At 40.2% G+C, this 13,346-nt stretch overlaps 1 protein-coding gene across 1 annotated transcript in view; it reads right to left on the minus strand.

Moving 5' to 3' along the window:
- grin2aa (glutamate receptor, ionotropic, N-methyl D-aspartate 2A, a) overlaps positions 1-13,346 on the minus strand; it is a gene marked incomplete at its 3' end in the record, with an annotated part of 160,186 nt that overhangs the window by 60,952 nt on the left and 85,888 nt on the right. The window lies entirely within an intron of this gene.

Here is a 13,346-nt window from a genome sequence, read left to right on the forward strand (position 1 = left end):
ACACACACACACACACACACACACACACACACACACACACACACACACACACACACACACACACACACACACACACACACACACACACACACAGATTGAGAGTAATACGCTTCTCGTGGAAGAAATATATGGATGAGGGGCTCAGAACAATTCAATTAAGTACAAATTGGATTGTTGCGGTACAGACGGGCTGCAGAAGTCTGTGGGCCTGGTTCTGGGCGAACGAGGGTTACATTCACTCTGAGTCACTCATATCCACTCCATTAAACCTAACTCAGAATCATTTGCTACTTAATTCAGCCAAACTGAGACATGGGCTTGGACAGGGCAGACAAGCACTATTACAGGTGGACAAATTAACTCTATTCATTTATGTTCACGGTTTAATTTTATACGACTCATTATGGTGCGGGCTATTAAATGAGGTGAAATGAGTCAAAATAAATAGTGAGGAATAGTGAGAAAGTCAAAAGAATGCGGCATCACAAAATGTGTTGACTGACGAAGCTGTACCTCATTGTTTGGTTGACTGTTGCATGATTTGTTATAGTGTGTGGATGTATGTTACCTTGAAATGTCAGAGAGTTCACACATGGCTTATCTTGACACCACTTGTCTTTAGCACTCTAATTATGATAGACTTGCAGGTTGCTGTGTGTGCACGTCTTTGGTGTGTGTGTGTGTGTGTGTGTGTGTGTGAGGGAGAGTGAGAGTGGCTGCAATCTGACAGCTGGAAGAAAAAAAAACGAGGGCTAACAGACACAGAACAAAAGGTTGGAGCAATAGACATGAGACAAATGAAGAAAAATAGATCGTGCCCAGTGTCACTTTGTAAGATCACATCTGACACACATAAAGGAACACTCTCACAAGTACAAACTGCCTTCAGCCTGCTTCATCCACGGTGTGACTAAACTTGGGGAAAAAAAGAAAGAGTGGTTTGAGTGATGAAGCAGCAACTGTAATGCTAGGTGCTATAGAACTGTGTAGTGTAATGCCACCTCACATTAGCCTCAAGCCTATATGCTGCGAAGTTTCACTGTAGAAAAACAAATCAGTTATGAGATAGTTTCATAAACATTGATGTAATCTCTGCCTTTATTGTCGAACATACTTCTTAAAAGCAAACATTTCCTTGTGCAAAGTGTAATGAGTGAATTAATTTAAGTGCTGAAACGTAAACATTAAGGGAACTTTACCAGCGCCCATTCGTAACATGCCTATTTGGAAATGGCTCACTGCTTGGCCTCCATTATCGCTGCTTGCGACTCTCTTGAGAACCACACATTGAAAAACTTCACACTCAACACTACGCTTCCATGGGCCCTGAGCGATGCACCTGCTATGACATAGGTGAGTTCCCTAACAAAGCTAGAGTATACGTGTCATATGCAAACAGCAAGCTATTTAAGACCAGGCTATTTCTGGGGGAAAAAAAACTTTTCAATCCAAATAGTTACACCGCTGCTGCCTTAAATGTTTGAGTTTGCTACCATCCAACCTCTCAGGGTTTTCTTTCTTCATCTATTCTTGAATCAGCAAGCTCTAATGAGTACGTTGTAAGGTGACGTAGCAGTTAATAGGGGTCCCATCTCAATACACTTGACAGTGTGCACATAAAACACTAATGAATATGTCACAAAGATATCAAGAGCTCGCACTTTCATAGGTCCTCAGCAATACACTTCCAAGTGTGAAGTTGATCAGGTGATCGGCCGTTTAGAAAATCAAAGGACAATCATACGTGCAGATGGACATAGACTCCTATAATTTTACTTAGATGGATGCTGCAACGGATCAATGTGACACTAGTAGTCTTTTTTTGTTAGTTTTTTCAAATAAAAGACCTGAAACACCATCTCAGTTTTGTAAGGACCATTATCAAGGAAAGGTATGTTGTGGGTAATCCTCCATCTCCAAATCTTTCTAAAATATTGATCTTGAAGAAGGCCTTAGGGCCTGAATGGTATTTATATTGAAAGAAAAATGCATATTGAGCAAGATTGTGCTATACTTCTTTTCAATCTCCATCATCTATATTTCCACAACCATTCCAAGGGCAATTATTCCTTTTAAGTTATGGGTTTGTAGCAGTTGAGCTGGCTTGATGCAATCACAATGTAACTTTTTTTTACACGAAAAAGACCTGCTTGGTTGAATGCCCTGCTCAGGAAGTAAAAGGTCAGAGAGCAGAGGTCGGGCTCTGGGAGCACAGATTATAGCAAATAATAATACTGATAATAATAATACAGTATAACAATGCTAACTATTATCATAATCTATTATTATTACCATTGTTATAGTACAAAAGAGCAAACAGCTTTGCAGTTTTGTTGCATCTAGCATAATTAAGATAACTTCTACTGAGACACCTTAGTCATCCATCACCATGACAGCAGGAGAACTTTTGAGATAAATAAAGAGCTGTTTCAATCAGAGGAACAAGAGAAGGCCAGTATGGATTTTACCAACTTTCTTGGCAATGAGGATGGCTATGAATCACAACCAGCCACAGGGGAGAAGGCTACTAACATTACATTAGGGAAAACACAACGTTTTGTTTTGACAGCTTGTAAATCAATCAGCTGTGTATTTCATTCCCAATTGGATCTGTGTCTCTTTTGATTCGGCCACAGGTTTTTTGGACCCATGAAGACCATAGTATCGCACGAACCTGTTTCTAGTGTGTAGAGTTGAATGTGGGTTTATTGAAGTAAACGTAATGATGAATCAATGGTTGTGTGATGGTGCGAAACTTTAATTATCGGTGGAATTCATGCAACGTTAATATTTGTGTCAGCCTTGGTGTGAAAGGTTTGAATGCGAAAAAAACCGTCAAGGAATATTCTGTTGTTTTTTGGGTTTTTGTTTTTGCTTCATCCCTGGAGTAAAAGAGGCCTTTACACTTCTAAGACACAGAGTGGGTCTAACACAACTGAGGGAAGAGGGCATTGGGGGGATGCAAATAGACACAAGTAGAAAGCGGGGACTGCGTGTAGTGGATTGTATTCATAACCATATCAGTGCACTGTATGTAATTCCATTGCTATATGCATGACCTAGCTTTTCATTTTCCACTGTGTTGATAGCCTCTGACTAATGTGGGCATTCACTGTTTGCATTATTTGTGTGAGTGTGTGTCTCTTTCCCCCTATATCAAGACTCTTGAGTGCTCTTTAATGGTATTGTATCTGTATGTAGGGTCGGCTCACTCGATACTCAGACACAAGTGCTCTTCAGAGGCTCTCCGTGTAGCCCTGTGTGTGTGTACGGTATATGTGTGTGTAAGTACGTGTGTGTGTGTATTTGTTTTAATGGGTTAGAAACTGAAGCAATGCTTGAGCATGGTGGGACAGGAGGGAGGCCATGTTATAAGATGTGTCATTTCCTGTCTTCATCACAGCAGCCGCACTTTGCTGCAGCACACATAGGACTGTGATCAGCGCAGGGCCAGTCATGGAATACATAGCATAGAGCAAAGATTTATATACATGTATTGGATTGTTAATGGAAAAAATGTATGTAAAAATGTTTTTGTTTTGTTGTTTTTTTTGTATTTAGATATTTACATACTGACATCCACACCACACTGACTACACACTGACTCCACCTGTTGACAAAATAGCTGGCTCTCATTTGCCATCAAAGTTTGCTTTGATTTAATGATAAATAATTTTTTTTGTATGTTTAGCCACTGTGCTAATGCTTTTGCGGAATCTGCATTTTTTCATGTTTATTCCAGAAAATTGTTTGTCTAATAGGTTTATAGGAGTGAGGGCTTTTAGAGACATAGGGGAATTCTGTCAGCCCATAAAAGATCATTTCATTCTTCAGTTTAGCTGTAAAATCATCAAAATGCGAGAGGCCTGATTTCCATTGGCCAGAAACTGAGCCAATATATTTATCAATATATCATGCAAATTTAATTTAGCAAAAGCTATCGCTGGTTGTGATTAATCTCTAAACAATTCTGTTTCAATCTTATTTTGGCAATGCTTTGTATGTCTTTATGTGTGTGTAGTTGCCTGCTTGTTCCTGTCTGAAAGGATTCATGCTCCAGGAGAGGAAGCCAAATTCTACCATAAAACGGAAATTTTCCTTTTATCAAAATAATTGCTCTTTTCTGGTCTCAAAGTAGACTGGGCACGTGCCTGCGTCAATTTGTGCGGGCCAAATCATTATTTTCACAGGATCTCATCCCGTCGAACCCAACAGAACCCAGTGGGACTGAAGACATTTGGTGTAAGTTGGGCTGAATATTCTTATTTTAAACCAGAAACACTTCTTGCAATGAGATGCTGGAGAGCAAGGTTTCAATATTCTGTCTCAAAAATGGGCACTTTTGGTTGGCCCAACCTGTAATTCTGAGACCAGAGGCAATTATATTGAACACCTGAGTGAAGCAGACTCTTAAGGATACTGACAACAAAGACCTGAATAAATCATCACCTCTGTCTGTCATCTGAAGTCTCTCTGTTTAAATGCTAGGAGAAACTAAATCAGATGCAGACAGTGGAATCATCATCATAATTATAATTATCATTATTATTGTGTGCTTCATATTCTTATATAGTATGTTTTGTTACTGAGTGAGGGAGAGATAGAGAGACTCTTGGTAAACAAAATATGAGTGAAAAGGAAGGCCATGATAAAGAATTGGCAACAAAACTACTAAAAAGAAAGTGTCAGGAAGAAAAAATTCCATAAAGACATGAAATTAAAGACAAAGAGGAAGGGAATATCGATGCAGAGCAGAAAGAGAGAAGAGAGAGAAAAGAGAGATGGGTAAAGCAGTGGAAAAGAGACTGATGGAGTGACTAAGCAGCGTATGATTGTTTCTAATTGGGACGACTCACAATCCGTGACATCAGAAAACAGCCAATCATATCCTCTCATTTCACCCTTGTCAAGTGTGACATGTCTCTTCTTTCCACTCACACCTTCAGCTAGCAGCGCCCACACGTAGGAACACATCCGCACATACATAAACACACAGTCTGTCGTTCACAGCTCTTTCCCCCCTCGCTCCGTCTATTACGTTCACAGTCTCTCGCTCTTAAATTTCCCACTCTGTTGCACACACACACACACACACACACACACACGCGACATCAATGACGCACACACTCAAACAAGCACCTGCCTCGCGGGGCAGGACAGTGTGTCTAAGTTGAGATAGAGGGGAGTTATAAATAGTAGTCCTCATATCCTCTGTTGCTGATAGCATCATGCACTGTCTGGCCTGATGACACACACACATGTAAAAAAAAAAAGAGTCACACAAACACACACACAAACACACACACACACACACACACACACACACACACACACACACACACACACACACACACACACACACACACACACACACACACACACACACACACACACACACACACACACACACACACACACACACACACACACACACCACACACACACACACACACACACACACACACAGGTGTGTAGTGAATTTTGAGTCGAGGTTGTAAGGTATACATTCACTAAGATAAAAGCATTCTACTGCATGCCCAAACCTACGTATATTTGCCATGTAAGGGATGTCATTTATATCATTTATTTCAGCCACGGATATCCTGCTGTCCACCGGGTTTAAAGGCTCTGCAGTGTCCACTGGAGGAGAAACACACTGATATGACAAAAATTCCTTGGTGGCCAGTTACTAAATATAAACAGACAAACATATAAATAGCTGCAGCAAAACAAAAGAGCTCAAAATGTCTGTGGAAATAAACTGAACTGCCAGGCAGACAGCACTCCCCATATAAACCACACTGACAGACAGAGTCGGGCCAAAACAAAAATCAACATTATTTTCTCAGAAACTGAATAGAAAAAATAAATGATTACAGTAAATGCACTGCTTTTACCAGATTGGGGGTTGCCAATATGATGGTCTGACAGGAAAATATATAAAAATGTAAAAAATACAGTAGCAGCACTCTATTCAATAAAAGGAGTTTGTTAACCGAAACCACATTTTAAAATGTCATATCAATTTCAAAAAGCTATTTTCCACCACCAGGTTTGGAAAGATTAATAGATTAGTGGTCAACTATTGAACTAATTGGAAACTATTTTAATTGATTCAATTAAAGGAAAAAAAGTTTATATTCTCTGATTCCAGCTTCTCAAATGTTAATATTTTTCCAGTTTTCTTTTCCTCCTTTAAGTAAACTGAATATATTTGACTTGTGGGCCGAACAACACACTTCATCTTGGGCTTTTGGAAACACTGATCAAAATGATTGTTTTCATAAAATGATGTGTTGCCCTCTCTCCCATTTGTGGTCACCAACGTATAATGTTGTCCAGTGTGTCGTTAAATCCATAGTGCCAAAAATATGACAGGGGTGATGTAATATGAAAATGCTAAACATCTACACATTAGATTACAGTATCATACATATATTGAATCTGGCTTTGCAATTTGGCCAGCCTCTGAAGTGCAAAACTATTCATTATAGTGTACTTTTAGTTTTGCAGTTTGGCCAAAATAGTCTACAGTGTCTCTATATTCCAGGCCTGGACTGGCGTTAGTCCAATATCAGATACACTGGTGCCAAACAGATCCACTGAGGGTAGAAAATGTATAAGACAATTTAAATGTACGAAATGTGACAATTTATAAGCTGGCACCACCCACTCCTGCCTCCCACTGCATATTTTAGAGGAAAAAAAGAAATATTTTTGCGGAAACAAGTGCTGCTTTGTGGGTTGGGTGTTTCCCAAATAAAATAATTGAGTTCAAGCTATATTCATTTGTTTTCCCATGTATATTATGTATGTATGACAAATAAGCAAGACATGATTGAGAAATATAATTCACGTGATATAATACGACAGAAAAAGGAAGCAGCGATGGGAAGTTCAGATACGTATCATACAGTTTACAATTATTATAGTTTTATAAAAAGTCCTTATAATTATTTTCTTTTATGCAGATTCATTTGGATGATGAAACCTGCTTCTGGGTTGTTTGTCTACGCCCATAGACTACTGCAGTCAAATAGGCAATATACTGTATGTATTATTATGATCATAAGGCAGTACAAACTCACAAGCCGCATATACTGACTAATTTCTGAATGAAGAGTACACAGAGAGGAGTGCAGTGCAAATAAACCAGTCAAAACATGTAAACATGCACAGACGGACACAATAGGCCTATTGTGTCCACACAGCTTTCCACTATTCATGTGAAAACCCAATACCTTGGTAATTGTGTGCTCACTCTAACTAAAGCAGCAACAGAATGTGGACTGAGAAACACTTATGAAATAATTGGTTTATGATCCCCTTTAAAGCCAATTTTATAATGTTAACCTGAGGCCAGAGCATTGTAAAGTGCTGCTATAACATCACATGCAAGAGCACTTTAGCGCAGATGTCCTAAATGCAGAAAAACTGTCTTGATAGAGACAAACAGCAGATGCAGGTGGAAACTAAGCTGCAGTTATGTGACGGAAGTACGTACATATTCCTCATATTTGTAGCAGTATTTGCAAACCCAGAAACGCTTGGAATGTTTACAACACTGAATCTAAAATTGCACAAATCTAAGAAGCAAAATCTACTTATGGTTTTTCTTTCCGTCTCATAATGAGAAATCATTGCACTAACAACATTGCTTCAGTAGTGTCTTTTACTTACACATTATGCGAGTTTATCGCATTCCGCTGTAAATGACTCCAACAGACTCATATAACGCTGTGGAAGTTTATTCAGTCTTTATGAGATTACAGTGTTTTTTGTAAAACAATCAAGCAGATCTTGCGACGGCGATGTGAATATCAGTGTGCGTCCTTTAAGTGTGTCTGTGTGTTGTGGAAGGGTGTAAAGTACTTGGAGTTAACAGAGGGGGGCAGATATTCTTTGAGTCGGATAATAATGCAGGGAAACAGTAGCCTTCAACTGCAATAGAAGCTACGCACACAGAGATTATCAAACAAGGCTGAAATTGACGTCATAGAAGAATATTTTGGCAGGAATGCAGTTGCCATTTTAGTAGATAACACACACACAAGGGGAAATGGACCAATTCAAAGTTTATCATGAAGGAACAGTGTCTGTTCACATGCGTGTGTGTGCGTGTATGTGTGTGTGCGTGTGTGCGTGCGTGTGTGTGTGTGTGTGTGTGTGTGTGTATGTGTGTGTGTGTGTGTGTGTGTGTGTGTGTGTGTGTGTGTGTGTGTGTGTGTGTGTGTGTGTGTGTGTGTGTGTGTGTGTGTGTGTTATTGCTGTGGTTCCTCTGTCAGGACTTTTTAACAAGCAGTTGAGCCCCCACGGGGGAAACACTGACAAAATAACATCATCCCTCCCTCTCTCTGCCGCTATCTATGTCTCTCTGTGTTTGCTCTCTTCTCCCACTGACTCTCTTCTCTAATAAGTCCAATATCTTCCGTTCTGTATCTTCTTTTCTTTTTTCTGTTAACTCTCTGTCCAGGGGCTCTGTCTTTTCTCGGCTACCTCTATCCATCGTGCCCTCTCCCACCCACTCCCTATCTCTTCTAATAAGGCCAGTATTCTGCTACACTCCCCTCCTGGGACCTAACCTTACAACTAAGCTGGAACAGCTGTTATCAGTGGTGGAAGTACACAATTTACCCCAAAAATCATATAAATAGTAACCAAATGTGATTGGTTATCATCTAGAGATGTCAATCATCGTTATTGTTCTTATCTATTTTTTTGCATTGATGTTCCTATTTTTTTCACCAGCCCTAGTGGTTACACATAGGGGTCATAAAAAGGTGAGGAATACTGCTGTAATTTTCCTTTGACGCACTCCCTTCTTTCGCCACAGACCTGCTTGTTATGTATGTGTTCATTATTATGCCTGCCTTCACTAGACTTTGACTTATTGTGCATTTCATACCTCAAGACACGTCACAGAACTTGTTGGTATCATCATTACACCCTACAGTATATAGTCATAATAGAGTCATCATTACTAAAATTGTCCTTACTGTCAATATTGCCTTCATCAACAGCCATAACCATCATAATTATTCTCTACATGTCCTAGTGTACGTATCATACTTTCCTAATTTCATCCTGTTCCTTCCTTCCCTTTTCCTCCTTTTTTTCTCTCTGGTCCCCTTTTTGGCTTTCTTTTCCTCCTTCCTACTTTCATACCCTTCCATTATCTTTTCCTACTTCCTTTTTCTGCCTCTCTCTCCATCTGGCCCACCTCACACTTTGGCAAGCTTTTAAATGAACACAAAAGAGAGAGAGAGAGAGAGAGAGAGAGAGAGAGAGAGAGAGAGAGAGAGAGAGAGAGAGAGAGAGAGAGAGAGAGAGAGGGGGGGGGGGGGATGGAGGATGAGCAGAGGTGTTAATCACAAAATTATAGAAATTTGTTTTAGGAGTCGCAGCACAACCCGATCCTCAATGCCATAGTGCTTTATTGAACACATAAGTCAGATTTCAACAAGAAGTTTCTTTTTCTGGATTATTTGTTGAAACATGTTTCCTTTTTTAACGTATTGAATATCGTAATCCTTTATGGAGGAACTCAGTGTGCAGCAGTCTTTAAGTGTTTTAAAGAATTGAAGCGTTTAAATTGAGATTTTGGTGAACAAGAAGCGCACACACTTTCACTCCCTTACAGTATGTGCATTAACTAACTCAAGCATAAAGTAAAAAATAACCCTAACGCACAAATAAATGCTTGTATGTGTGGTCACGCTTTGATGCTTACACACACAGACACACAGACACACAGACACACACACACACACACACACACACACACACACACACACACACACACACACACACACACACACACACACACACACACACACACACACACACACACACACACACACACACACACACACACACACACACACTACACGCAAAGTGAAAGGGATTTCTAAGTATGTGTGTGTGAGTGTATCTGTGCCAGAGAGCTGTGTTTCATGCTGAGTTCAACCCAAAGACACAAACAACATAATATAAACCTCAGCTCAAACAGAATTGAAGAACACCCAACGCCCAGGAAAAACAAGAAAATCAAAGGCCTGAAAGGCCAGATTTACACGGGAACAAAACTTCTAGACCTGCATTATGGAGTCATAAATCTGCCCAGAACAAAAATGCTGAGGTGACATGAGGGAGCATGAGTACTGATGTGAAATCATTTCCATTTTAATGTCACTTTTTCAGCAACAACGTCCGTTGTTTAATCTTTCAGATGACATAAAGGGAACAATGCTATTAAGATGAATAAAAAGACATGGCATGACAGAAACTTTCACTTTAGTTCAGTCAACACCACCCCAAATGTTGTGATGCTGAGCAGATTGCCTGGACCATATGTTCCAAAATTCACTACAATTGTATTTATCGAGAGTTCAATGGCGGCTGAATCGCGTTATCATTTCTGATGACACTTAACAACACAGTGCTAATCTATTTTAAAGTGCTGTCTTACTGTATTATTGTGTGAGCATTTGTACTCTTTGAGTAAACCTGGCTGCCTTTGGTACATTGCTATATCTATCTGATAACTGAGCAAAACTGTGTATGACTCACTTCACTGATTTTTGCTGGACCAGCCCTCCTCTTCAGACGGTGAGAGGGGGTTGTTAGCTGGGTGGTCAGTAATCTGAAATCTTCCAGCAGAGTTGTGCAGCCAGTTCGCAACTATAACCTACAAACTACAGTTAAGAAATCCACTTTCTGTTAAAGGAATAGTTCAATATTTAGGAAAATACTTATTTACTAAATATTGATACATTCTCATATCTGTTCATTCAATATTAGGTTACAGTCAGGAGATAGTTAGCTTAGTTTATCTAAAATCTGGAAAGAGAAGAAAACTTCCCTGGCTCTGTATGAAATGATGTGTTCTATAACCTCTATCCTAAAGCTCACTAATCAATGTGTTATATCTCATTTGTTTGCACTGTACAAAAACTGAAGTGTAAAAACGACATGTTGATGTTACAGGGACAGGTAGTCCGGCCTTTCCTAAGCTGAGCTAAGCTAACCAGCTGCTGGCTGTAGCCTGTTTGTTTAATGTACAGATACTATATAAGAGTGGTATCAATCATCTCATCTAATGAAAAAAAGTGATAAAGCTAATTTCACCAAAATTATATTAAACTATTCATTTAAAGCGTTCTTTATAAAAGGTTGATCTAATGGCTTTATAAATTTCTCCACCTAAAGTTGTTCTTAGCAATGGCTTACAATGAATTTACAAGAATTAATAAATGCTTTATAGACTACTATATGTAGCCAGAAGGCAAGACGTATTAAAGTACAAAGGACACGCCACTTCCCACCATGTTACCCCCTGCTTCTACTCATGTGACATGTGGGGGCAAATCAATACTGCATAATGTGCTGATAGTTCCCTCCACAGAGATGCCTCAGTCAGCTGAATATGGTCATCACTAAATACACTGGCGATGTCAGTGATTCATCAGCACTGACACCGACAGACACTGACACAGAGAGACCTACTTTGATGAGGATGAAACAGAGCGGGGTGGGCGGAAGGAACGGTTGTCAGTAAGATAGATTAGGAAAAGGCGACTTGGTGTCAGCGAGTGAGTGGGGGGAAGAGGAAAGATGGGAGGAAGATAAATAGGTGAGGGCGGACAAAAAACAGAGAGAAAGCAGAAGGGGGAGAGCTACATTATGGACATGGAATGAAAATAATTCAACATGTTGGGGAATGCGCATATTTGCTTTCTTTCCAAGTGAGATGAGAGGATTCATCTCTCAGTCTGTGCCTTACTTACAGAGTTGAATTTAGTCTGGGTTTAGCCTAGCTTCACAGCTACACGCTGGAACTTATTCTTGTTGAACAATAGATTTTTCCACTCAACCGACACTGGTGGTCAGGTTTTGATTTTGAACAGGCATAATGGTAACGAGAGATACTATATGTCACGAACAAGTCAGCTCTTTGAGCGACGACAGCGGCCGGCTCCTATCTGAGAGATATTCTTTTAAATACAAGAGTCAGACAGAATAATAAGATGATCCAAAAACGTATTTGTTGAATACGATCCAGGCTCATTACAAGGCTCCAGGATGCTGCTCATATTGGTCAAGAAATAGAAAGTAATTTGGATTAAACAAATGAGAAACAATGTGCTCATTTCACTTCAGACAGAGCCAGGCTAGCTGTTTCCCTTCTGCACCCATCATTATGTTGAGCTAGTTTAACCATGTTGCCTCCAGCTTCCTATTTTCACACAGACATTGGTATTGGTCTTCTACGTACGTCTCAGAAAGAAAAAACAAATAACCATATTCCCCAAGATGTTGAACTATTCCTTTAAACTTGCAAAGCCCAGCAAGGAAAGAGAAGAAGGGTTACAAAAATGCTGCACTCACTGCAGCACTCTGCTCTATTCAAATCTGCTCACATCCACACTAAAACATTCATCATTAATATTACAAAGACAAGGAAGTGGGGCAGAGGAGAGAGAATGCTTGAAATAGAGCTGTTTTCTCATACAGCGTATGAAAACATGCTCTCATACACACACCTTACTTTCCTGTACATTAATAAAGTGCAATATAAGTACTATGCCCCAAACCCCATCGTCATCTCTAAGCTTTCCCATTTCCATTTGATTGGCTGCCAGCAAGGCCTGCAGAGCAATTGGCTGCATTTCATTGGCCAAGCAGACGGACAGCACCCCTGGGAGGAGTCCATCAGGCGATATCTGTTCACAACATGCACAGAGACACAGAGTTTCACACTAACACACACACACACACACACACACACACACACACACACACACACACACACACACACACACACACACACACACACACACACACACACACACACACACACACACACACACACACACACACACACACACACACACACACACACACACACACACACACACACACACACACACACACACACACACACATACACATACACACACATACACACACACAGGGCCAGAGGGGAACTCCCTTATGCCTAATGTACCTTTTGCTATCACAGATGGGTCACTTACATTTCTGGGCAAAAGAGCGATGAAGAGAAAGAGATGGAGGGAAAAAAAGTGGAGTGGAAAAGATTGGAAGAGAGGGGACGGCAGGGAAGGTGCACAGGAATGGATAACACAAGGAAAATGAGAGATCACACAAGAGGGGAGGAGAGGAAGGAGGGAAGGACGAACAGTTTACACCCCAACTCGTCACATACGGTCAGGACCCTTTTGTGTCACTTGTCAACACACTGGGTAGCCCTGCGCATCAAAATGTGATGCTGTTTTAAACAGGGGAACATGTGATTGAAGCGAGTTCAAACAAAACTATATGTTGTT

Source organism: Echiichthys vipera (assembly GCF_963691815.1).
Source record: "Echiichthys vipera genome assembly, chromosome: 17".
Taxonomy (NCBI): Eukaryota; Metazoa; Chordata; class Actinopteri; order Perciformes; family Trachinidae; genus Echiichthys; species Echiichthys vipera.